General features: G+C 40.2%; 1 protein-coding gene and 1 pseudogene across 3 annotated transcripts in view; one reads left to right on the top strand and one right to left on the bottom strand.

Moving 5' to 3' along the window:
- Positions 1–23662, bottom strand: part of PLCB1 (phospholipase C beta 1) — a 667247-nt gene that overhangs the window by 29076 nt on the left and 614509 nt on the right. The gene's annotated exons all lie outside the window — the stretch shown is intronic.
- Positions 2207–2348, top strand: LOC116642088 (annotated as a pseudogene).

Genomic DNA, 23662 nt, shown 5'->3' with positions numbered 1-23662 from the left:
CTACCGAGGGAAGTGTAAAATGGTGCAATTACTTTGGAAGACTATTTCGTATCATTTTGTAAATTCATATTCCCTATGACATAGCAATTTCACACTTTGGTATACAGCCAAGAAAAACTCTTGAACAGAGTTTGCATACTAGGGGATATGTGCAGGAATGTTCATAGCAGATCTGCTTATAACAGTGATAACCTGGAAATCCCTAAAATGCCCATCAACAGGACAGTGGATACACAAACTGTAATATATTCATGGAATAGAGTGTTAGAAGTCAAAGCAAACTGGGATCACACCTAGCAATGTAGATAAATCGTATAGACATATAGTTAATTTTATTTTATTATTATTATTTTTTAAAGATTTTATTTATTTATTTGACAGCAACGCAGTGAGAGAGGGAACACAAGCAGGGGGAGTGGGAGAGGGAGAAGCAGGCTTCCAGCGGAGCAGGGAGCCCGATGAGGGGCTCGATCCCAGAACCCTGGGATCATGACCTGAGCCAAAGGCAGATGCTTAACGAATGAGCCACCCAGGCGCCCCTTAATTTAATTTAAAAATATGTATTAGTATCTACATAAAGAAAAGTGCATATATCATAATTGTAGTAGGTCAATTTTTAAAAAGACTGCATTTCCTCACTCCTCACTTGCGCCCTTTTTTTTGTGTAAATATAATATGGCAAAAGTGACACTGTCCCATTTCTTAAAATGCCTCCTGTGCTTCCACTCTTGCTTTTTGAACCCTACTACCAACATGTGAACAAGCCTGAGCTCACCTACTGGCAGACAAGAGACCATTTGGAGAGATCCTGTTGTTCTAACTGAGGCCATCTTAGATCGGCCTAAAGCCAGCTGACCCCCGAACTTGAAAGACAGTCTGGCCAAGATCAGCAAAGCAGTGTACCTGGCTTTTAGCTAACACATGTTTGAGTCCAATCAAGAGCAGAAGAATTCTCACCAACTTATGACTAATATTGAATACTTACTGTTTTAGGTTACTGAGTTTTGGAAATGGTATCAACAATAACTGGTACAATAAATGTATAGATTTATGGGTAGTTGTTTTTTTTTTTTTCCCACAAAGTGACCACATCCATTTAACCAGCACCCAGATCAGGAAAAAGAATATTACCAACACTCCAGAAGTTCCCTTCTCACCACCTTCCAATCACTAGCCACCCTGTCCCCCACCCTATCTTAGTAGGATAGATAGCTATTCTTTTAACTTCATATACATGTAATAAACCACATATACTTTTTTTGTATCTGGCTTCTTTCATGTAATATTTTGTTTGTGGAAATCATCCATTATTCTGTATGCCATTGTGTCCATTTTCATTGCTGAATAGTATTAAATTGTGTGAATATGTTACATTGTATTTATTGATGTAATGCTTGATGGACATTTGGCCAGTTCCAGTTTGGGGCTATTATAAAGAGTGCAGCTATGACCATTCTAGTACATATCTTTTGGCGAATATATGTGCACTTTCTGTTGGTCTATCAATATATTTTTAAGTGAAAAACATAGGTCTCAAAAGATTATATATGGTATAATACTTGATCATGATAAATTTACATATATTCTCATAGTTCAGTAGATACTTTTAACTTCATTTGATGCTATTTTATGAAGTTAAAAACAACTAAAACCAAAAAATAAAATACCACAGGAATGTCAATAAAATGTCAGGAATACACATGCATATGATGTATATACATGTATATATATATGTATGTCCATATATATATGTATAATGGATGTGGATTCATATACCTATGCAAATATAAAAGTACAAGAATTATACATACAAGATTGAGATTTACCTTGGAGGATAAGAGGGTGGGGAGAGAGAGGCAGGGATACCAGAGCAGGGAGAAGCCAGTGTTCTTGTTTTTGGGTTGTACAATTATTTCACTGGTATTAATTATATTATAAATATATGACCAATATCATCTTGTGTGGACCCATTTGAGGGGTGTATCCTGAACTAAGGATTACTATTTATTCAATTCTGTTCACCTGATGTCTACTTAAACTAAACACGTCTAGGGCTACCAAAATAAAGTATGTGGTTAGCACCGAGGGGTCCCAAAAAGTCACCAATCCATGTGGTAATTTTATATTTGAAAAGACTGAAGACCATAAAGTGTAAGTGGCTTGGCCAAAGTCATTCATATATTTTCATGACATGAATACAGTGTGAATCGCTTCTCGGCCTTTTGGCTAAGATCGAGTGTAGTATGAATCCAGTGTGAAAAAAGTACATTTTAAAAGTAAGGGATTTTCTCCTCTATTCTTTATGCTTGGTATGAATTCTGTTTCCTTACAAACGCCGAGTTCTGACGTTGGAAACATTGCCATCATAATCTCCAATCATACATTACTCACTTGCTTCTTAAAATAAGATGTTCTTGCTTTCCCCCACTTGAAGAAGTATTCTTTCTTTGGTGAGGTTCTGAACCTTCCTATTAAACTTGCTAGAATGCAGAATGGAGAAATTAGAAAGGTGGGTTGTTTTGTCTTGTCCTGTTTTGCAGGAAATGTCATTAATTACAACACATTTCTTGTATTTCTTAGAAGTTGGAGGGAGTCCTGAGTCAGGAAGAGCTGGTGATTTGGAATGTTCTGTTACATCTGGGTGAACTTGACCTTTATAGACTTCCCTCCCAAGTCTAAATCAAGAGAGGGATTTGGCCACAGCATTACAATAGAAATACTAGCATCGTTTCCCCATTTCTTATTGCTTACCTAAGAGCACAACTTGAAATATATTCTGGCCTTCATTTCTCTTATGAGCAATACTCTAGAATTGATGGCGGTGGGGAGGACTTGAACCTCACCTCACCCGCATTTCTGAGATGTCTGAATCTTCCTCCCTTCCAAATCACATGCTCAAGAATGTCAGGAGGGTAAGATTTCCAGATCAATTCTATATTTTGGTCACATCCCCTTATTAATCAGATGTTTTTGCTACTTTCACAACAAAAAGAAATTCCAAAGTCACTGTGCACACATCATTAAAATTTCCCCTTTCCCTATTATGTTATTTAAACTTCTCCTACATATCAATTAGTTTGAAAAAATAAGTCTTTAGGCTATCCATTAATTGCTGCGCTGTAGACATGATCTGTATTTAAAATTATGAAAGGAAAATTAAGCTGCAGCGGGAAGGAGCCTTGGCTAACACTGAAGGCTTCTTAGCCCTTCAGAGAAGCAAAAGGAGATAATGGGGACAGGGAATACACAGGAGGCTCCTCTCTGAGTTTGTCATTCGCCAGCGTGGGATGTGAAAACAGACTGCTCCAGCTGTAGGCTCTTCTTCCTTGCTTTTCAGTTTTCATTTTGAATTCTTACTGTATTTGGTCATGCCCAGGCAGAAGAAAACGGTTGTCAGCCAAATGTCCTTTTCTAGTAGAAATTTATTATAAATAGTCTGAAGGCAACTGGCTTCATAATGAATTTCCCTACCCTGCCTCCCCCTTTCCTGCCCCCCCCAACAAAAGCAACACATCTCAGTCTGTAATCTTGGGTAAGTCTGTGGGAGGTGAGAGGGGGTGGCTGGAGGGAGGGGGGGAGAGATGAGAGGTGTCACAGCTTACCCACCAGTGTCTTGACTTTAGTCAACGCTGTGGTTTTAGTGGAAGAAATATTACTTGTAAGGCAGAAGAGGTGGCAGGATTCCCTGTTGCTTGCCCAGAACCCCTGGGTTTTGAGGGTTCATAAGCTTCCCTCCCTCCCTAATCAAGGCTCTAGGCTGTGCTGAAAAACACCCTTTGCGATCTGTCTGACCCAGTCCTGCCTTGCTAAGTGGTGGTTTCAACAAGTGAGGACCCTGGAACTGATTTTTAAGAACTGGAAGGAGAAAGGAAAGACGGAAAGAAAGAAAGTGACTCATGGGTGACATTTTTCATACCCTCCCTACCCAGAACAGTTTAAGTTTATGGATGTTTATTTTGCCTTCCTGTGCTCTTCCCCTTTTCTGTCTGGCTTCTTGTTTTTGCCTAGCCGTGATTAATCATTTTGACTCCAGGTCTGGCAAAGCCAAGCATCACGGAGTCGTTCTTGCCCTCTAGTGGTGAAATGCTAGAAAGTACTAGAAATGCTTTGTGGTAAGTCAACGTTTAGAGCTTTGGGGAAGCATTTTCTTTGCAGAAGACTTTGGCCATAGCCCACTCAACCATATAAAATGTTTCAGTGTAGGAGACTGCTGAAGGGGCAGAAAACATCCCATTCTGGGTGTCATCATTTAGGAAATTCATATAGAAGAGAATCTTTCTAGGGAAATGCTTTCTTTTCCTTGATTGTATTGAATTTTTATTTCAGAGGCAGTTATTCTTAAGTCTTTACATTTCTCTCCACAGTACAAGTGTTCATAACATCACTACTTATTATAGTCATACGCTGGAAACAATCCAAGTGTCTATCAACCATGGAATGGATAAATAAATTGTAATGTATTCAAATACTGTATAACAACGAAAAAAAAAAAAGCCCAACTATGGCTACATACAACAACAACAAAAATGAAGCCAGATGCAGAAGACTACAGACTGTATGATTCTGTTAATATAAAGTTCTGAAACTTCTAGAAAAACTAATCTCAATATTGCCTGAAGTTAGAATGGTGGTTACTTCAGGATGAAGGTGATACTGATTGGACTGGAGCATGAGGGAAGCTTCTGGGATGTTGATAATATTCTGTATCTTGATGTACGTGATAACTTTATAACATTTTAAAAAATTGTCAAACTATGCAGTTACGACTTGGGCATTTAATTTTTTCCTCTCAGGTGTTCACCTATGACTAATATTCTATTTCACTGCTTACTATTCCTTTGATAAATGCTCTTTTTTTCCCTGGATAAGCCACTTCTAAGAAACTTCAACATGTATATGTGTTTTTGTGTTGTCTTTAAACTCACACAGTTGTTAGAGGTTGTTTTTTTTAAAAGACTTACTTATTTTTGAGAGAGAGAGAACATGGGGGAGGGGCAGAGGGAGGAGAGAGGAGCTCAAGCAGACTCCCCCATGAGCGTGAAGCCTGACACAGGGCTCAATCTCATGACCCTGAGATCATGACCTGAGCCAAAATCAAGAGTCGGACGCTTAACTGAGCCACCCAGGCGCCCCTGTGACAGGTTGGTATTAAGGATACTTCCACTCAGCAGCTGCGTGATGCTCACCTTACCTCCAAGGCCCTTGTCCCCCCATTGGTCATAAGGACTGTTGCACTATAAAGACAGTGTAACTTCTGCCCACCATCCAGGAGCAGTGAGAAAATCAGAGCCCACCTCCAGACACTGGGGGCATCCAAGGATGTGATTGTGCTGTTGTACTAAGTTCCCATTGCCTATAGGACCTAGCACTGGGGAGGTAGAAATGGCAGGTGAACAGTATAAGAAAACTATAAACATTACAAGGGAAGAAAGAGCAGGGGAAATCAGAGAGCAAACAATGCTTTTGGAGGTTTGTGGTGACTTCTGGCATGTTCCAATCTTAGTCTGTAGAAGTGACCCTGCCCACACTTAACCATCAATCCCAGAACACAGGTAGGTGATTCTTTCCTCAGTTTGCTTTTTGTTTAGGACTGACCCTCTGCTCATATGACTTCTGAAGATAAGGAAGAGGTGAGTAGAGTGGGTTTCCTGAACACCCAGGCCCATCCTGAGAACACTGGGAACACCAGGATACAGTCAGCTGGGTCCTGCACATTGAGGATTCCCTCGACTTCTTGGGATGGGCCCCGACATCGGTTCCAGAACAAGGGGAATAAGGTAGTTGAACAGCATGGGCAGTGTGGCTGTTCTCCCTTCCAGGGGCAGAGCCCAAGCCTGACAATAGACTCTTGCCTGGTGAGAGGGGGTTGGGTTTCCGTGGCTCAGTCCTGGAGGATAGCTTCGTTGTTCATGAAGAAAAATACCTGTAATGGGGCAATTTTCTCAAGTTCTTCAATTGGGGGTTAGAAAAACAATCAACCTGTCTTTTGCAAGATGTAACAAGAAGACATTCACTAATGTTGGTAGCTACAGCTTAGGAGTGACACATAGTGAGCTCAGACGTGGCTGAAATGCCAGAAAAATTAAGAGGCAAAGAAGAACTACAAAATAAAGAAAAAGGGAAATGGGATGGAAGCATGGGGCTGATGGGAGCAGGTGCAGCGACCATGGCAGACATCACTAATCAATCATGGCAGTCTTTCAGGAGGAGCCTAGATAGCCACGGAATCCTGATCAAAGTCCCAGACATCTACCACCATACATTGGAACTGGCATGCATGAAGCAAACCATGCCATCGGGGTAAGGCACTTAGGGACTGCAGGTCGGGTGGGCATTCAGGGTTATTTTGCAATCTGGTATAAATCCCCAAGCAATAATCATCTCCTAGGTATGACCTGTGGAGGCAGGGCTTGTACAAGCATATACACATAAATTACAAGGGACCTTGAACAACAGGATGTTAGTAGTTATTAATGCTAATGCCTATAGGAGGAAGCAGTCTTGGTGGTGGTACGTGGCTGTGGTGGTGACTGGGGCTAAAGGGAGTGCATACGACCATCTAAAGGGGGAGCTCATTCCCCAGCTCCAGAGAAGTACTGCCAAGTGGGAACTTGGACGCAAAATGACTAGGTCTTCCAATATTCAAAAGAAGCCAGGAAACATCTTAAAATGGGAAATTTCCCGATTTTTAAAAGTTGAGATCCAATTCAAAAAGAAAATAAAAGAATAACAAAGGGGCGCCTGGGTGGCTCAGTCGGTTAAACGTCTAACTCTCGATTTCAGCTCGGGGTCATGATCTCAGGGTCGTGAGTTCAAGCCCCACACTGGGCTCCACACTGGGCATGGAGCCTACCTACTTTAAAAAAAAAAAAAAGGAAAAGAAAGAATAATAAAGATTAAAAACCCCACTATAACAATGTGTGAGTCAAATACATTGTGTCTGCTGGTTATTTCAGCCTGGCTGCCAGTTTGTAAAGCTCTGGTTTATAGAATTTGGTTGGAATAGAATTGCCAGAGACAGGGCTCCTGGAGCAGGCTGGGGAATTCTTATTCCCAACTTCTTCAGATATTTAGGATGAGAATCAGCGATTAACTGCTCTGAATAATTTAGCCTTTTATCTTTTCCTGACCGGGTAAGGGGAGTCCAGTCTGGTTTCTTAGGAATATTGACCCCTGGGAGTTCCTGTATATCCATGATTCATGAGCACTACTGGTACAATGACAGCCCCTTAAACACTGAGCACATTTCCTGGCTTTGTAAGAGGAAGTAGGAAATGCGCCCATGGGTATTTTTCAGTGGTTTGTTTTGCCCTGAGGCCGCAGGGCCTGCTAAGGCTGTGACAAACATTAAAGGCATAGCCCTTCTCCTTTGCACTCAAGAAAAGAAGGCTCCGCTGGGAGTCTCAGTGGAAAGCTGCGGGACATTTACACACATGTTTTAAAGAGACCATGTAGGCTAGTGGTTTCAAGAATATGAGTCTAGGGCCGGGTGCCCTGCTTCACTTCTCAACTCTGGCTGGTGGAGAGTTGCATGAGCTTGGGCTCCTAGCCAGTTGCCCTATCTCGGTTTCCTTGCATAACATCAAGATGGTAGAGTCAACCCCACAGACACCGCTTGGACACCCAGAAAGAACTCAATCAAATAAGCTCCCATTATCTCAAAATCCTGAAGCCAGGGCTTAGATCAACTTTCTGGGGGGAAAACCTGGATGGAGGCAGTGCCTGCTTGAATGTCTGGCTTCTCTTTTATTTCTCAGGCCACATATGACAATAGCATTCGAGTGGAAAGAGCTCCCAGAAGCAGAGGGTGCAGCCAGCCTAAATCTCTCTAATTTTCTCAAAGCCTGCAGCCATTCTCTCCTGGGATAGACCGTTTGGAAACTCCAAGTATTTGGCTTCCAACTTCCCCAAACATGATGCATCTGCAAAAGCATGACAAATTCCCCATTCGACGTTCCAAGTGCAGTTTCCAGGATCTGACTAGCACTGAGAACGGTGAAACAGAGGCCGGGGGCGGGGTGGGTGGGGCCGTGGGGGAAGAGAGGAAACTTTTCCTCTTTGGTCCTGATTCTCTCGCAGGGTTTGTCTTTCCCAATGAACCCTGTGGATCGTCTGCTTCAGAATCTCCTGGGAGAGACTGTGAATGAGGCTCTCAGGCCCACCCCAGACCTCCTAGGAGACCACTCTTAGATCTGGACAAAGGGCTCCTCACAGCCCCCTTCTGGCCTCCTCCATGCACACACTCCTCACAGGGCAAGCTCCTCTGGAAACACAGCCTCTGGAATGCTATGACACCCCAGGTGGGGTGTCATAAGATTTGGTCTTTGTGTCTGGTTCCTGGCACAGAGCTCCTAAAACCCTTAGAATTTTCTCAGTGATAGGAGTGGGGGTTTTTGTTTGTTTTTGTGATTCATAAGGAGTCCCTTTCATCCCATCTGAGTTTTTGCCAATGAGGTGACTTAAGGTAGGGCCCCTGGATAGCCTCAGGATGGGCTGATGGCTAGAAGGACCAAGTGATTAGAGCACTGGAACTTTCAGCCCCCAGTACCACTCTCTGGGGAAGGCGGGTAGCTGGAGACTGCGTTATAAAAACTCTTGAAGAACAGCATTGAGCGAGTTTCTGGGTTGCAGAACGCATCCACATGCTGGGAGGTGGCACACCCCAACTCGTGGGGACAGAAGCTCCTGTGCTCTGTCCTTCCAGACCCTCTAGACCATGCCCCACATACTTTTCCATCTGCTGTTCATTTGCGTCCTTCATAATAAACCAGGAAGCATAAGTGCCTTTCTTAGTACCGTGAGACATGCCAGCAAATGATCAAACCTGAAGAGGGGGTTGTGGGAACCCCTGATTTGTAGCTGGCTGGTCAGAGGTACGGGTAGCCTAGCATCTCAAGGGGGGCAGACTTGTGGGACTGAACACTTAAGCTGTAGAGTGGGTGCTAACTCCCAGTAGTTAGCATCAGAACTGAATTGCATTGTAGGACACCCAGCTGGGTTCAGAAAATTGGTTGGTGTCAGAAAACACTCTCCCGGAATACCAGAATTCCCTTCTAACTGGCCCCAAGCCGCCTTTCCAGTCCCTCACAGTCTGCTTCCCATGGTCAGTCCTCTTGAGAGGTGACCTTGCAGTCATTTTGCACATACCTGAGTCTAAGGGGTCACCTAGGGGTGGACATTTGAAGGGGAGGAAGGACAGACCTTGGATATCCACACCTATGCACAGACGATCCTTTATGGCACAAGAAAGAACAGGGGTGAGGTGGGGGTGGGAAGAAACAGGGTTTTACTCTTGCCTCTGGTCCTGCAAATATTAGGGGATGGGTGGTCTTGACTTTCTGAATCAGAATTTCTGAAGATGGTGGCTAAAAATCTTGCTGCAGTGGTCACTAAATTGATTTTTTTTAAAGATTTTATTTATTTACGAGAGAGCACATGAGCGAGGGGGAGGGGTAGAGAGAGAGGGTGAAGCAGACTCCCCACTGAGCAGGGAGCCTGAGGCAAGGCTCGATCCCAGGGCCCTAAGATCATGACCTGAGCCGAAGGCAGCCGCTTAACTGATGGAACCACCCAGGTGCCCCTCACTAAATTGATTTAAACAGAAATTCTCTACCTTGGCTTCACATTAGAACCACTTGGGAGCTTTTAGAATGTCCAAGCCTCACCCCAAACCAAAGACATGAGGATCTTTGGGGATGGGACCCAGCCATCAGTACCTCGGAAAGCTTTCCCAGTGATTCCAATATTTAGGCAAGATTGAGAGCCCTTGAGATTAGGAAGGCAGATGAACAAGTACCATGGATTATGCGCAAGGGGTCAGGGTGATAGAGGTGGGGCTTATGGCAGAAGATAAATCATGGCCTTCCTGAGTCAACAGCCTCTACTCCTCTCCAGCTGACTTGCCATGCATGGAAGCAGGCCCACTCTAGCCAGCTCTTCCCAGAGTTTAAGGGAAGCTTCACATGCTTACGTGAAACTTCACACTTCATAAATGTTAGTAACTAATCCTGAACTGTGTGCACCAACACTACACAAGCCAGGTGAGACAGCCATTGTCAAGATGGGGTGTTTGGGCTGTTAGCTCTGGCTTCTGAGTTAGAATCCTCCTACTCAGTATGGTCCAGGGACCGGCAGCATCAGCATCACCTGGGAGCTTGTTATAAAGTCAGATGATGAAGGTGGACGTGTTACTAAGTCCACCCAGTCCTCCTCACTTAGAACCTGCTTTTCCACAGGATCCCCAGACGATCTGCATGCACATTAAAGTTTGAGAATCACTAATGAGCAGGTTACACCACTATGGTGATAGCAAAACCCAGACCTTAGGTGTGACCCCAGTTCCTCTGAGTTTCACGATTATGGAATTACATAACCCCCGGTGCGTGCCTTCAGTAATCAAAGCCTCCCCTACAGGGAGACTTGGCATGAAGTGGACCTACCACTTGCTCTGTCCCCACTGTTAAAATCAATATTTGTGACTTGTCAATCATTTTCTCCTACCTTTCTGAACGGTAAAATAGAGGAGATGTTCTTTCTTCATCTTTTTAAAAATGAAGACTTAATTGTCCCTCCCTCTCTACACTGTCCACTGAAGCCCTTGAAAGACTCATTTTAATGTCACCTCCTTGAGTTCACAGATTTGCTTTCTCTCAATGTTCTCCCTTCCCTCAGCACTTTTATTATCCTGATTATGCTCTGATTATGATTCAACTTAATGATGAAAAGCAGGCTTTTAAAAAGCCCAGCATAATGGAAAGAGAATGGACCTGCATGGAAGTTCAGCAAATTACTGTTTCAAAGTAAGCTTCTTATCTGAGCGATGAATGCTATTAAGTTCATTAGAGAGAAATCAGTGTTACAGTGGGTTTTATCAATTGTATTAATCATTTTCAACTAATAAACCCAACTTGTAGCCTTCTGGATTTTCTGTATTATTGCCTATTTTCTATTTCACTGATTGCTGTTCTTGTTTTTATTTTATTTTATTTTATTTTGAGAGAGAAAGAGAGAGCACATGCACAGAGCCCACTGAGGGACTCCATCTCACAACCTTGAGATCATGACCTGAGCTGATACCAATGGTCAGACACTTAACTGACCCAGCTATCCAGACACCCCTCTGTTCTTTTTAGTGTTTGCTTCCTTCTACTTTCTCTGGGTTTAATGTGCTGTTTCTTTTCTAGTTTTTTTGAGATGGAAGCTTAGAACACTGACTGTCACCCTATTTTCTTTTCTAATATATGCACTGAAAGCTAGGCTTTTCCTTCCAAACACTGCATAAGCTTCATTCCATATATTTTAATATGTTGTATTTTCATTATTGTTCAGTTCAAAATACATACATTCTCATTTTAATTTTTATTTCTTCTTTGACCCCTGGGTTATTTAGAAGCATGTTGATTATTTTCCAAATATTTGGGGATTTTCTAGTTATCTTTCTGTCATTGATTTCTAGCTTAATTCTAGTATTGACAAAGAATATACTCTGTATGATTTTAATAATTTGAAGTTTCGAGACTTGCTTCATGACCTAGCACATAGCCTATGTTGCTAAATTTCCAATATGTGCTTAAAAGAATATGTATGGTACTGTTGTTAGAGGTAATGTATTAAATGTATGAATTAGATTATGTTGGTTGTGTTACTCAAATCCTCTGTATCCTTATTGATTTTTTCCTGCTTTTTGAAAGTATGTTAAAATCTCCATCTACGATTATAGACTGGTCTAATTCTCCATGCATTCATCAACTAAAAGAAAACGTAGTTGTTTTAATATCAGATGAAGTAGCTTTAAGCCAGCTCTGTGCAATAGAAGTTTCTGAGATAATGGAAATGTTTTTTGTGCTATCCCATAGAGTAGCCACTAGCCATGTGGCTTGTAAACACTTGAAATGTGACCAGTGCGACTGAGGAACTACATTTTTTAATTTGTCTGTCTTTAATTTAAAATTAAATAGACACACAAGGCTAGTGGTTACTATATTGGCGAGCGTTATTTTAAGGTTAGAAAAATTAAAGGGCAACATTTCATATTGATAAAAGGATCAATTTAATAGGGGAACATAGCAATAGTAAATATGTATGCACCTAATAACTATATCTTCAAACTATATAAAGCAAAAATGGACAGATCTAATATGCTTAGATACGTTTGAAGACATAATGCTTACAACATGGGCACTTGAAGTATCTTCCCTGCCTCCAAAATACCAGAACTCTCTAGTCACCAAAAGAACTCATGATCTATTTTCTTGGGGAGAAAAAATGATCTAGTATCCTCCTGTACCCTAAACCTGTACTCTCCAAGGAGGCATGTTTATGCTCAGAGGATACATAGAAAAACAATCCACTGGAATATGAGGAAAGAATACTAGAACTTCCACTTGCAAGAAAATGTAGCTTTACTCATACTTATTATAAAGTTTGACACTGGTACCATGTTAGTGTTTGTCAGATGGTTATGGGTGCCACATGGTGCTCAAGGCCTTCTGAGGAAAGAGGAGGGTCCCATGTCTTCAAGTGTTAAACAGTGGTGCCCTTGCTTATGTGTTCAGTTTTGGCATCCTGTAACCTATTCAGTTCCCATGTGGCCATGTTAAATGGATTTACAGGCTACTTTGCTTATTTTCACTAAACAAACCCTCATCAAAGGAATGAAACCCTTGCAAAAAAAAAAAAAAAAAAATGAAGATGGACCATATTAGCAATTATGCAAATGCTAACCAATAAAAAACTGGCAGAGTTGACCTTTCCCTTTTTCCTACATCATGAGATAATAGTAATCAGATACTACCAGAGGATCAGTCTAAAAAATAATATTATTAAGAAGGCTCTTTGAAATATGGATTACCTCTCTGTAGCCAACAGCAAACCTTGCCCTAAGTGTATACCTATAGCATGTTAATGAATGTGTGAAGTCACTATAATTAGCAGAACACTTAAAAATTAAGCAGCCATTATAAAGTCAAACCTTTACAGCTGGTGGATGGGATTGAATGAGAAGGGATGTAATGATGCAATAAACACAGCTGAGATGCATTCTTCCATCTCAATCTTCAAATCTGTGCAAGGAATCTTTTCTTCCACCACTGACAGTTATTAAAAAAGCATTTAGGAAAAAATACCTAAACTCAGAGCCAGCGCTTTGAATTTCTGAATCACAGTGTCAAACCAAGACATTTGAAAATCATGAAGTCTATTCAAACACACGTGCTCTCACTTTGAGAGCAGAGAGGTTTTTTGAATCATTAATAAATAAATTACTATTTTCATCTTTATTTCATCCTTTTACATTAGTATTTCATTATAATTGTAAAACATATTTACATATTATGTATACATTCATTTATAATGAATGTATGTGTTAGTCTAATAATACCTACAATGAATAAATAAGTAAATGAATATGCCTAAGGTGGGGTGAATATTCAATTTTTAGGGGCGTGAAATCAAAAAATTGGCCCTCAACTACTGGCCTAATTAATTTTGTTTCAGCAGGAAAGTAAAAGTCATTGGTTGCCAATGTCTAACTTTAACTTTCACAAAATGAAAATTTCCAAAGCCAGGAGGTCCTGATTTCGAAATAATGCCTAACAGAGGTTCCGTATATTCATAGTGCAGAAGTTCCTCAGACTTTTTGTCTAGATGATGCTATCAGGTCATGATTTAGCCACAACTTGGTAAAACACAAAAGGGTGAAATATTGTCATTCTCCAAATTCAAATACTCATAGTTTCATCTCAGTAAATTTTGTGTGTTTTCTGATATTAAAAAAACCTTAATGTGCAATTTAACCAATTAAAGAATACATATTCAGAATTTATGATTTCTTCTCTTTCATATTTTGGCCTGTTGTTGTTCTGAAATCATTTCACTGTCAAGTCTACGAATCAAAACTGTTAGGTACTGAATCCACATACTCTTTAGTTCATTCAATATGAGATAATTAAAAATACTTCAGTAGGAGGTTTTGCATTGCCACAAAGCACAATATGTGATTCAAAACCACTTCTGAATAAATTGTAAGGCTAGATTGACAAATAGTCAAAGCCAATAGTCATTAGCAGGAAATGATAACAATAATTAGCTCTATTTGATATAAAGTTGACAAAGAACACCAAATTTGATCCAAATGTCAAAAATCCATATTAAAAATATCATTATTCACTTACGACGTAAGCATTTTTACTGATCAGTTGCCTATCCCTGTGCATGAGTAAGCTGGCCCTTGCCATTCTCTCTAGGCTTTCAGAATATGGTAAAGCATGGCATTTGCAATGGTCAAATTTCATTCTATTTTACATCGATGTCATCATTTCCTTGTTTTGTTTCAATTTTATTACAGTTTGCAACAGTGGCCACATAAGCCAAGATATTTTCAGAACTACAGATAAAGCTATCAATTCTAACTCTGCTAGTAACTGGACAATGCTAATGTCTTATTTACATTTACTCCCTTCTTACTCCAAACCTCAGACCACATCAGATAACTAGCTCTTTGCACAAAGCTAAAGAATCAAATTAAAGCCCCTCCAAACAAGTTCAACATCCCTAAAAAAATGACTCCGAGAAGTTACCACAAGTATGAGTCACACATTCAAGGACGTGAGCTCAGAGTCAGTGGAGAATTTGAATTTGGAACTGCAAAGCCTGATAGTTTCATGCACATGAATAAAACTGTCAGAAATTGTGGCCTGTGTTGTTCAGAACTTATTTTGTTTATTAGCATTTACCCTGGAATTCTGATTTTATTTTTTTATTTTTATTTTTATTTTTTTTTAAAGATTTTATTTATTTATTTGAGAGAGAGAGAATGGGAGAGAGAGAGAGAGCACAAGAGGGGGGAGGGTCAGAGGGAGAAGCAGACTCCCTGCTGAGCAGGGAGCCCGATGTGGGACTCGATCCTGGGACTCCAGGATCATGACCTGAGCCGAAGGCAGTCGCTTAACCAACTGAGCCACCCAGGCACCCTGGAATTCTGATTTTAATATCAATTAGCACAAGCATAAGAGCAGAGATTATAAATCGGGAGGTGCACGCACATGCTCACCAATACGCTTGTTACAGAGCCCCTGCCAGAAGAAGGATTTGTCTTATGGAAGGATAGCGCTAGAAAGGCAGTAAAAGCTCAGGAGTAAACTGAACACAGAATGAAAAGAACCGTTGATCTCAATTAGTCTGACTGTGCTGATCTTTTAATAAAGATCTATTTTAGAAGGAAAAAGGCAAACACATTAGCCTCATGATTCCCACAAGGGGAAAAAGAATTTGTCTTATAACAATCATGATAAGGGGTTCTGTTCTTTAAAATATAGCTACAGCTAAAGGTAATTAAGGTAACATGACAGAGTGTATTGTTTTAGAAATGACTCCATAAAATGACTTAATAGCCATTACTCACACATTTGAAGGAAGCTGCCTTGTGAGATAACACCAGGCTACTTCAGCAGATAGATTGCAATCATAGAAAATGCTGATGGAAAGTGTTTTATTAGTTAGTTGCTTGGGTTTTTTTTTTTTTTTTTTTGCTTATAATTATTGTGGGATGCTATGCCTGCATATAAAATAAAAACTGATTTCAAATTTCAAAATGGGGAAGTCATTTGGTATGATGGATGGATCAGGTCACATTATTCTTGATGAGATTCAGTATGAAGTAGTATCTACAAAATTAAAAAGAAAATTAAATCAATGGAGGGTTCCGTGTTGAATTTGCTTTTATAGCATTTATGAATTTATTGCCTCCAAAAAAAAAGCATACTGGCCAAAGTTATAGGGAGTTATGAAATCTTGGAACTTTTGAAGAGGGTGACATGTTTTCTCTGAGATAATTTGCTCAAGCCTGGCCTTTACAGACTTTCCACCTTCCCCAGACCTCTTGCCATATCTTCTTCCACTCAACTCACAGTGTCCTTTTCCTGGGTACTTTCTACAGACCAAGTATTCTTTTTTCTTCTCTCTCTCTTTTTTTTCTCTTCTTCTTCTTCTTCTTTTTTTTTTTTTTTTTTTTGAGCTCTTGTCTACTTATGTCAATGTCACAGATCCTAGCCCTTATCTTATGTCATCACTTCACTTGGTTATATCGCCCTAATGAGATTACCGGAGAACTTAAAGCAAGGACCATGTCCCTTTCATCTTTAAAACTTCACACTATTCTTGGACAGGCTGACTGTGTTTCAGCTCATATAGGAGGAGACCCACTATCGCTGCTTCAATTCAGTCTTATGGGCCCTTACAGCGGTCCTGCAAATGCTGGGGAATTCTCAGTGGCTCTAGGAGATGTGAACAGAACACTGGGGAAAATATGTTAAAAAACAAACAAACACAGATCAGCCCTGAATACTTGGGAGTCCACAGCTCAAGTATCTTTTTTTTAGAAGTACTAAAAAAAAAAATCTAATAAATAAATGAAAAGAAAGCAGGCTTTGGAGTCTGCCATAATCATATTTGATGCTTAATTTCTCAGTGAAACTAGTTACTTATCTTTTTGAGCTCTTTCTTAATTTTAGGTGAGTGCGTGGATGACACATACTATTAAACCTAGCCACCCCTGGAGCTGCTTGATCATCCAATCAGTCGAATAGAACAAAGGGCTGAACCTCCTAGTAAGAGAGAATTCTCCTAATGGCCTTTGAAGTGAAGTATTTTCCTGGTTCTCCAGCAGCTTCTGGTTTTGGACTTGAACTGTGACATCTGCTCTGAAGATTTTGGATTTGTCAGCCTCCATAGGCATGTGAACCAGTTCCTAATAATAGCTCCTATTGGTTCTATTTCTCTATAGAACCACCTCCTTAAGGTCACCTTCTCAACAAAGTCTTTCCTGATCATCCTTTAAGAATGGAGAACTATGTTCTGCATGGAGCACTGGGTGTTATATGCAAACAATGAATCATGGAACACTACATCAAAAACTAATGATGTAATGTATGGTGATTAACATAACATAAAAAAAATGGAGAACTAAAATAAAATAAGAGGAAAACAGAGAGGGAGGCAAACCATAAGAGACTCTTAACTATAGGGAACAAACTGAGGGTTGCTAGAGGGGAGGTGGGTGGGGGGCTGGGGTAACTGGGTGATGGGCATGGGGGAGGGCACTTGAAGTAAGGAGCACTGGTGTTGTATACAACTGATGAATCACTGAATTCTACCTCTGAAACTAATAATAAAGTATATGTTAATTAAGTTGAATTTAAATTAAAAAAAAATTTGAAAAAAGAATAGAAAACTTCCACTCTCTATCCCTCCTTCTTTTAATTTTCTCTGTAGTTTTATTTCCTCCCAGCATGCTATACATTTTATTTCTTTATTTTACCTATTGTTTGCCTATGAAACTTTACGGGAGTGGGGTTTCTTGCCCATTTTCTTCCACACTGGATCTCCGTTACTCAGAAACAATGCCTGGCACATAGCGAACGCTCGACAAATATTTGTGGAATGAATGAACTCGAGAAGAAGGCAATTCACTAACTGAAGAGTTACTTTTGATCAAATATTTTTTTGAGCTCTGCAGATTTCACACATACAATCTACAAGAAATGTGGTTGTAATGGTTTGTACTACTGCCACAAAGAATATTCCAGAAGGATGTGCAGGAGCATGGAAGGGGAAAGACTTTTAAGATACTTATCCAGAAATGCAGACTTTAGGAAGGGTACCAATAAATGGAGGGAACCGAATCCACTGTTGATGTATTAGTTTCCTGTGGCTGTTGTAACAAATCACCACAAATCGGTTGGCTTAAAAGAACAAAAATCCATTCTCTTGCAGTTTTGGAAGTCTGAAATCAAGGAGTTGGCAGGGCCATACTCCTTCCAAAGGCTCCTGGGGAGAACTGGTTCCTTGCCTTTTCCAGCTGTGGTGGCTGCCAGCATTCTTTAACTTGGCCTGCACTCCTCCAGTTTCTGCCTCTGTGCTCACGATCCCTCCCCCTCTGTGTCAAATCTCTCACTGCTTCATTCTTATAAGGACACATGCCATTGGAATTAGGGCCCACTTGGAAAATCCAGGATGATCTCCTCATCACAAAATCTGTACCTCAATTACATCCTCAAAGGCCCTTTTTCCAAATAAGGTAATATTCATAGATTCAGGGAATTAGGATGTGGATATTACCTTTTGGGGGACCACCATTCAACCCACTAGAGCTCTGATAAAAAATTGGGAGTTTGCTTTGATTCCACAATGACAGTTCTTGATTGCGTTGTCCAGCTGCCAACATGGGGTGCTTTCTGAGGAATGTGGGTCTTTGTCATCAGATAACTAAGCCCTTTTGTGTTTCCCTAAGGACTCAGACTAATCCATGTGGTAAAGTTGCAAACAGTTACTTATTATAGTAAAGATCTTTGCTCAGGAAGCCATGCATTGAAAGCAAGATCAAACATTTTCTTTAAACAAGAGAGTCATCTCTGGGTCAGGCTTTCAATCCTGATTCTTCCCTCTCGTTTCTCATAATCTTATGATAGGGATTCTTATAATCTGGCTCAAGAGCTATCATGTGCTTTAATCCATGGCAAAGGAATACAGTGTACTTTGCACTCGAGCTTATAAAATGTCAGTGGTCATCAAGATCAACTTTTAAGTGATGATGTAGCACAAGGACATGCAAAGAAATCCAAGTTCAGAATTTCTGGCTGTTTTTCCTCGTGCCAGTCTCTACATCCCATGACCGCATTTTCACCTTTTCTGACACTCAGGAAACTTGAGACTTCTAAATTAAATTTAATCTGTTTAAAGTATCATAATGGGCACTATTCAGGACCAAGTGTTCCACAATTTATTTAAATCTCCTATGTAACTCTCCATTTCCCTGAGTAAGTATAAACAAGTGTTCTCTTGGAATTTTAAGGCCACACAATTTTATTACAGCCAGTTTCTTTTTTGCTGTTGGAAGTCTCAGTCCTTCCAATCCTAGGTCAATAAAATGTCGATTCAAAGGTCATATGCAAATGGCAAGCAATATCTACTAGGTGAATTCGTAAGTCTGAATTTATTTCATAAAAATTCAGTTATCAAAAACTAAGTTGCCATTTAAACTTTTTACTTTAGGGCTTTGTTTTCAAGAAAAAGAGGCATATTATAACAAAAGGAACTGGTGGGATTTATTCAGCATCTTAATATTGAAGGTATGTCCTGAGGGCATCAGGATGACCCCACTCTTTTATAATGACCAGACCTTCATAGTGATGATTCTAAGGCACTGGAAGCCAAGGCCAAATCATCCAGTTAGAAACAAAAGCAGGGAAATTTTAAATGAGACTTGAGAGACAGAAAGGTCACTGCTGAACTTGTGGTTAACACTCTAATGAAATCTGATGTGACTGTCCATCATGTGGCAGATAGTTTCGTGGGCCAGTGACAAAGCAGGACTGCCCTCACCTCGCATTCAGTTTGCTCCGAACGTGAGTATATGTTATATACTCTGAACATAGTGGAGGGTTCCACCTGCGGAAAACAGATTTGCTTCTAAAGTTTATGTCTGGGACTCCCAGTGTTACCTGTGTGAAATCTGGGCTAGAACATATGCTCTACCTAGATATACTGATGCCAGTCTTTGGATAGATTTGATAATAATTAATACATGCAGACTCACATTCAGTAGCTTCTCATGAGACTCTTAAATATTAAAAAAAAAACTGTAACGTTGAGTTTCATTTAGACAGGGTACTTAATATGATACATAAAAAAAAAAATACATATAATGGGTTAGTGGGCCTAAATTGTTTTTTTTATCATCCTGAACCATTGGATGGGGAATATTTTTATCTATCAAACAAACATGGATGATCCTTACCAGTCCAGAATATCACTATTTTATAGAATAGCCTTCTAACTGGTTTCCTCGTTCCTCTTTCCAATTCAGTCCCCACATCACAGAGAAATTCTACTAAAACACAAATTGGACCATGCATCTTCAATGGCTGCTATTGTCCTTCGAACAAAGCTCTAAGTTCTTATTGCCTCTTGCAGTGATCTGCCAGTTCTGGCCCCATTTTCTTCCTCAGCCTCATTTCTTTCTTTTTTTTCAGTTTCTTTTATTTTTCTTCTTTTTTCCCCATCTCTCTCTATTGTAATAGACTTCCTTCATTTCCTCCAATGGTCACCTTGCCTCTGGGCAGCCACACTTGCTGTTCCCTCTGACTGGAATCTCCTCTCGCAACTTCTAGAGTTCTCACTCCTACTCACACACCTGTTATTGTCTTACACCTCACATCCTCGAAAAATGATGCCTGATGAAGCTAATATCATTTGTTGGTCCAGTGGTTATAAATCAAAGACCACTGACAGTACAAGCATTTAAAAAAGAGACTTCGGATTATATATATATGTAGAAAATTTGAAGCAATTATCAAAGACTGATGGGCTTCATGATATTTTCTGACAAAACCATCTACCTGGCATTAGATACTCCATGGGGTGAAAAAATACTTTTTGCTCCCAAAACTGCCACTATGTGCTTCAGGGATCTTAATCATAACTTCAAAACCCATTCAGTGATGCAAAATTTTACACAAATATCTTTTTTTGTTTTGTTTAAAAACCAAGTGGTGTATACATTCTCAAACATTTTATTCTACCTTCCCATTCATTAACATTAAATTAAATTAAATCTGATGCATGTCAATAAGAAAACTAAATGTCAAAATGGCTGATTTTCAGGTCCTTTTACTATGGAATTACTGGTCCAATGACTCCTTCCAGGCATACATCAACATGAAATTCTATACTGAACCAATTGGATGTCCTCAAATCCCCCTACAGAATACTCTGAAAACCTCTGTTTGCCAGAGGACGTAAACAAAGACAGTACAAACCAAAGTAGGCTCAGAAATCTTAGAGATTGGAAGTATATGAGCTCCTGTTCCTTTTACCACATCATGGTATTAACCTGAAATACCCCTAGCAGCCAGTGATTGGAACTGACACTGGGGGGTCAAAGGCACACACTACTGAGGTGGGGACTAGAATTTGTACCTGAACTTAGCCATGGACAATCCCTTCGGTCACAGATTTTCCTGATGATTTACTCCTTTGAAGTCAGTTAGGCTTAAGGCTAATGCTGAGGATTTAGAGGCTTAAACAAGAAATACATTTCCTGAGGGTTTTTTTCCCCAGATACAATCTTGTACATCAACATTATCAATGGGGTGCCTGGGTGGCTCAGATGGTTAAGCCTCTGCCTTCAGCTCAGGTCATGATCCCGGGGTCCTGGGATCGAGCCCCGCATCGGGCTCCCTGCTCCGCGGGAAGCCTGCTTCTCCCCCTCCTTCCTGCTCGAGCTCTCTCTCACTATCTCTGTCTCTCTCAAATAAATAAATAAAATATTAAAAAAAAAAAAAACAAACATTATCAAATGGGTCAGCTGAGCTCCTTAGGGTGCTTTGCATGGCACAGGTCAATGCACAGGTAAAGAAGATACAATCCTGGTCCTGCAGGAATTCTCAATAGCCTTGTGGCATTTCTGACAGGGAATGGCTTAACGAAGTTCTTGCATGTATTTAATCGTGGCCCAATAAGAGGTAGCATATTCTTATTAGTGAGCCCATTCTCAAGAGATGAGGAGACATGATAATAATGAGAACAGATTGATGCTAACTTGGCTCAAGTCCCACTGCAAAATAATTTTTCATTGTCTCAGCCATTCCGCCCAAGAGAAGGTTAAGAAGATAATTGGCATTGCTGTCAAGAGGGTAAGTGGATTTCCTTGTTTCATACTGTCAAACCTTCGAGAGAACTTAATTTGCATTTTGACAATGGGGAGGAGAGCACGTTATAGAGCGAAGCGAACTTTTAGACGGTATCTTTAAAAAGTTACAAAAAGACACTGAGAAAGCTGAGGTTTCGATGAAGCCCTTCGGATTCATGTTAAAAACTACCTCCAGCATTTCTGGAGCCTTTACCCCAGTCGACCTAAAAGGCAGGGCATCCTACAGCAAGCAAATCAGGGCACACGCTCTGAATACATTTTTCCTTCCTCAGATTTCCTTTTCGAAAACCACACAGAATGGTCTCTGTCAAAGTGACTTGTGACATTGCTACCTTCCCTCCTTCAGCTCAAGCGCCGGCAAACTTTTCTGTAAAGAGTCAGAGAGTAAATATTTTAGACTTTGCAGGCTCTCGGGTCTCTATCACAGGTACCCAATCCGGCAGTTGCCGTGAGAAAGGAGTCATAGACAATACATAAAGGAGTGGGCATGGCTGGGTTGAATAAAATTTTACTTAGAAACACTAAAGTTTGAATTTCGGATGATCTTCATGTGTTCTAAAATATGATTCTTCTTTTGATTGTGTCTCCATCATTTCAAAATGTGAGAATCATGCTTAGCTCAACAGGCTATGCAAAAACCGGCAGCAGCCTGGATTTGATTCCTGCTTTAGTTCAGAAACCTTCACTAGAGCTTTCTGGATGGTGGAAAAGTTGTATATTCGCACTGCTCAATGCTGTAGACACCAGCTACACCGGACTATTGAAGTGTGGCTGTCGTGACACAAGAACTTAATTTTTAATATTATTTAATCTTAATTAATTTAAACTCGGATTGCCCTTTGTGGCTAGTGGCTACCGTGTTAGACAGAACCGCTCCATCATCCTCTTTCATATGAACTTGAAAACAACATTCTTATCTCTTGCCTACATTAAAAAAAAACCCAGATTCTTCTACTTGCTGCTTAAGTTATACAGTTACTGCTCCTTCTGGGGAGATCACAACTGATGTCTTGGTTTTAACTACACAGTAAACATGGGCAGACACACATAGCATGTGCAAATTCGTGTGCCCACGTGAACAAAATGCAACTTTTCATTGGAACGCCATCACTACCAAATTCAGTGAACAAAAAATCATCAAAAGAAAACTGTGCCTGTCAATAAAGATCTTACCCTCTTATTCAGTGTGTACTATGAAAACACAATATTGGACAATGAAAACTATTGAATCACATGAACTTAAACTTTTCTGCTGGTTTCCTCAATTATCTGTTTCAAAATCCTGTCCTTTCTGTTAGACGTAGCTTGCCATAATGAGCTTGCAAAACTCACCCCAAGGGATGTCATCTTCTAAAATATACAAGGTGGTCATTTCTAAGTAAATGACCATGCATGAATCTCAGGCCATCTCAAATAAATTCTCAGACTATCTATGGGATATCTATGCTAATCGCACAGGACAAGGCTAGATTAATTGACCAGTAAAAGACAAAAAGCATACAATCACTAATACTTAAATGGTTTTGGTAACAGGCATCATTTAGCACACATATAAAGTCCTATTCATTAAAAACTAACTCATTTAAAAAGTATTCTTCATCTTGATTAAGACCATTTATGGTGAAACTTCTATCATTACTGGCAGGGGTGATCGAGTTAACTAAGGAAATTCAAAAGCGAGAAATCGGGCGGGGGGGATAGTTGTCTATCCAACCAAAACAAAGCAAAATAATAGGGAAGAAATGTAAGTTCATGGTGTAAGAAAAAAAAAAAAAAAAAAGACTTGCCCCTACAATCTTAATGCTGTGTTCAGAATAACCCCAGGCCAAGCTGCTCCTTGAAAATGCTTCAAGTCTCCATCTGAGGCTTTTTCTTTCTCTTGCTATGTTCTGTTCCTTGGGAACCTCATTCACGCTCACGCCTCCCTTCCACCTTTATATGTATATCTGTATGTGC

This window comes from Phoca vitulina, unplaced genomic scaffold, assembly GCF_004348235.1.
Source record: "Phoca vitulina isolate PV1807 unplaced genomic scaffold, GSC_HSeal_1.0 scaffold22, whole genome shotgun sequence".
Lineage (NCBI taxonomy): Eukaryota > Metazoa > Chordata > Mammalia > Carnivora > Phocidae > Phoca > Phoca vitulina.
This window is presented reverse-complemented; position numbering and strand designations above follow the sequence as displayed.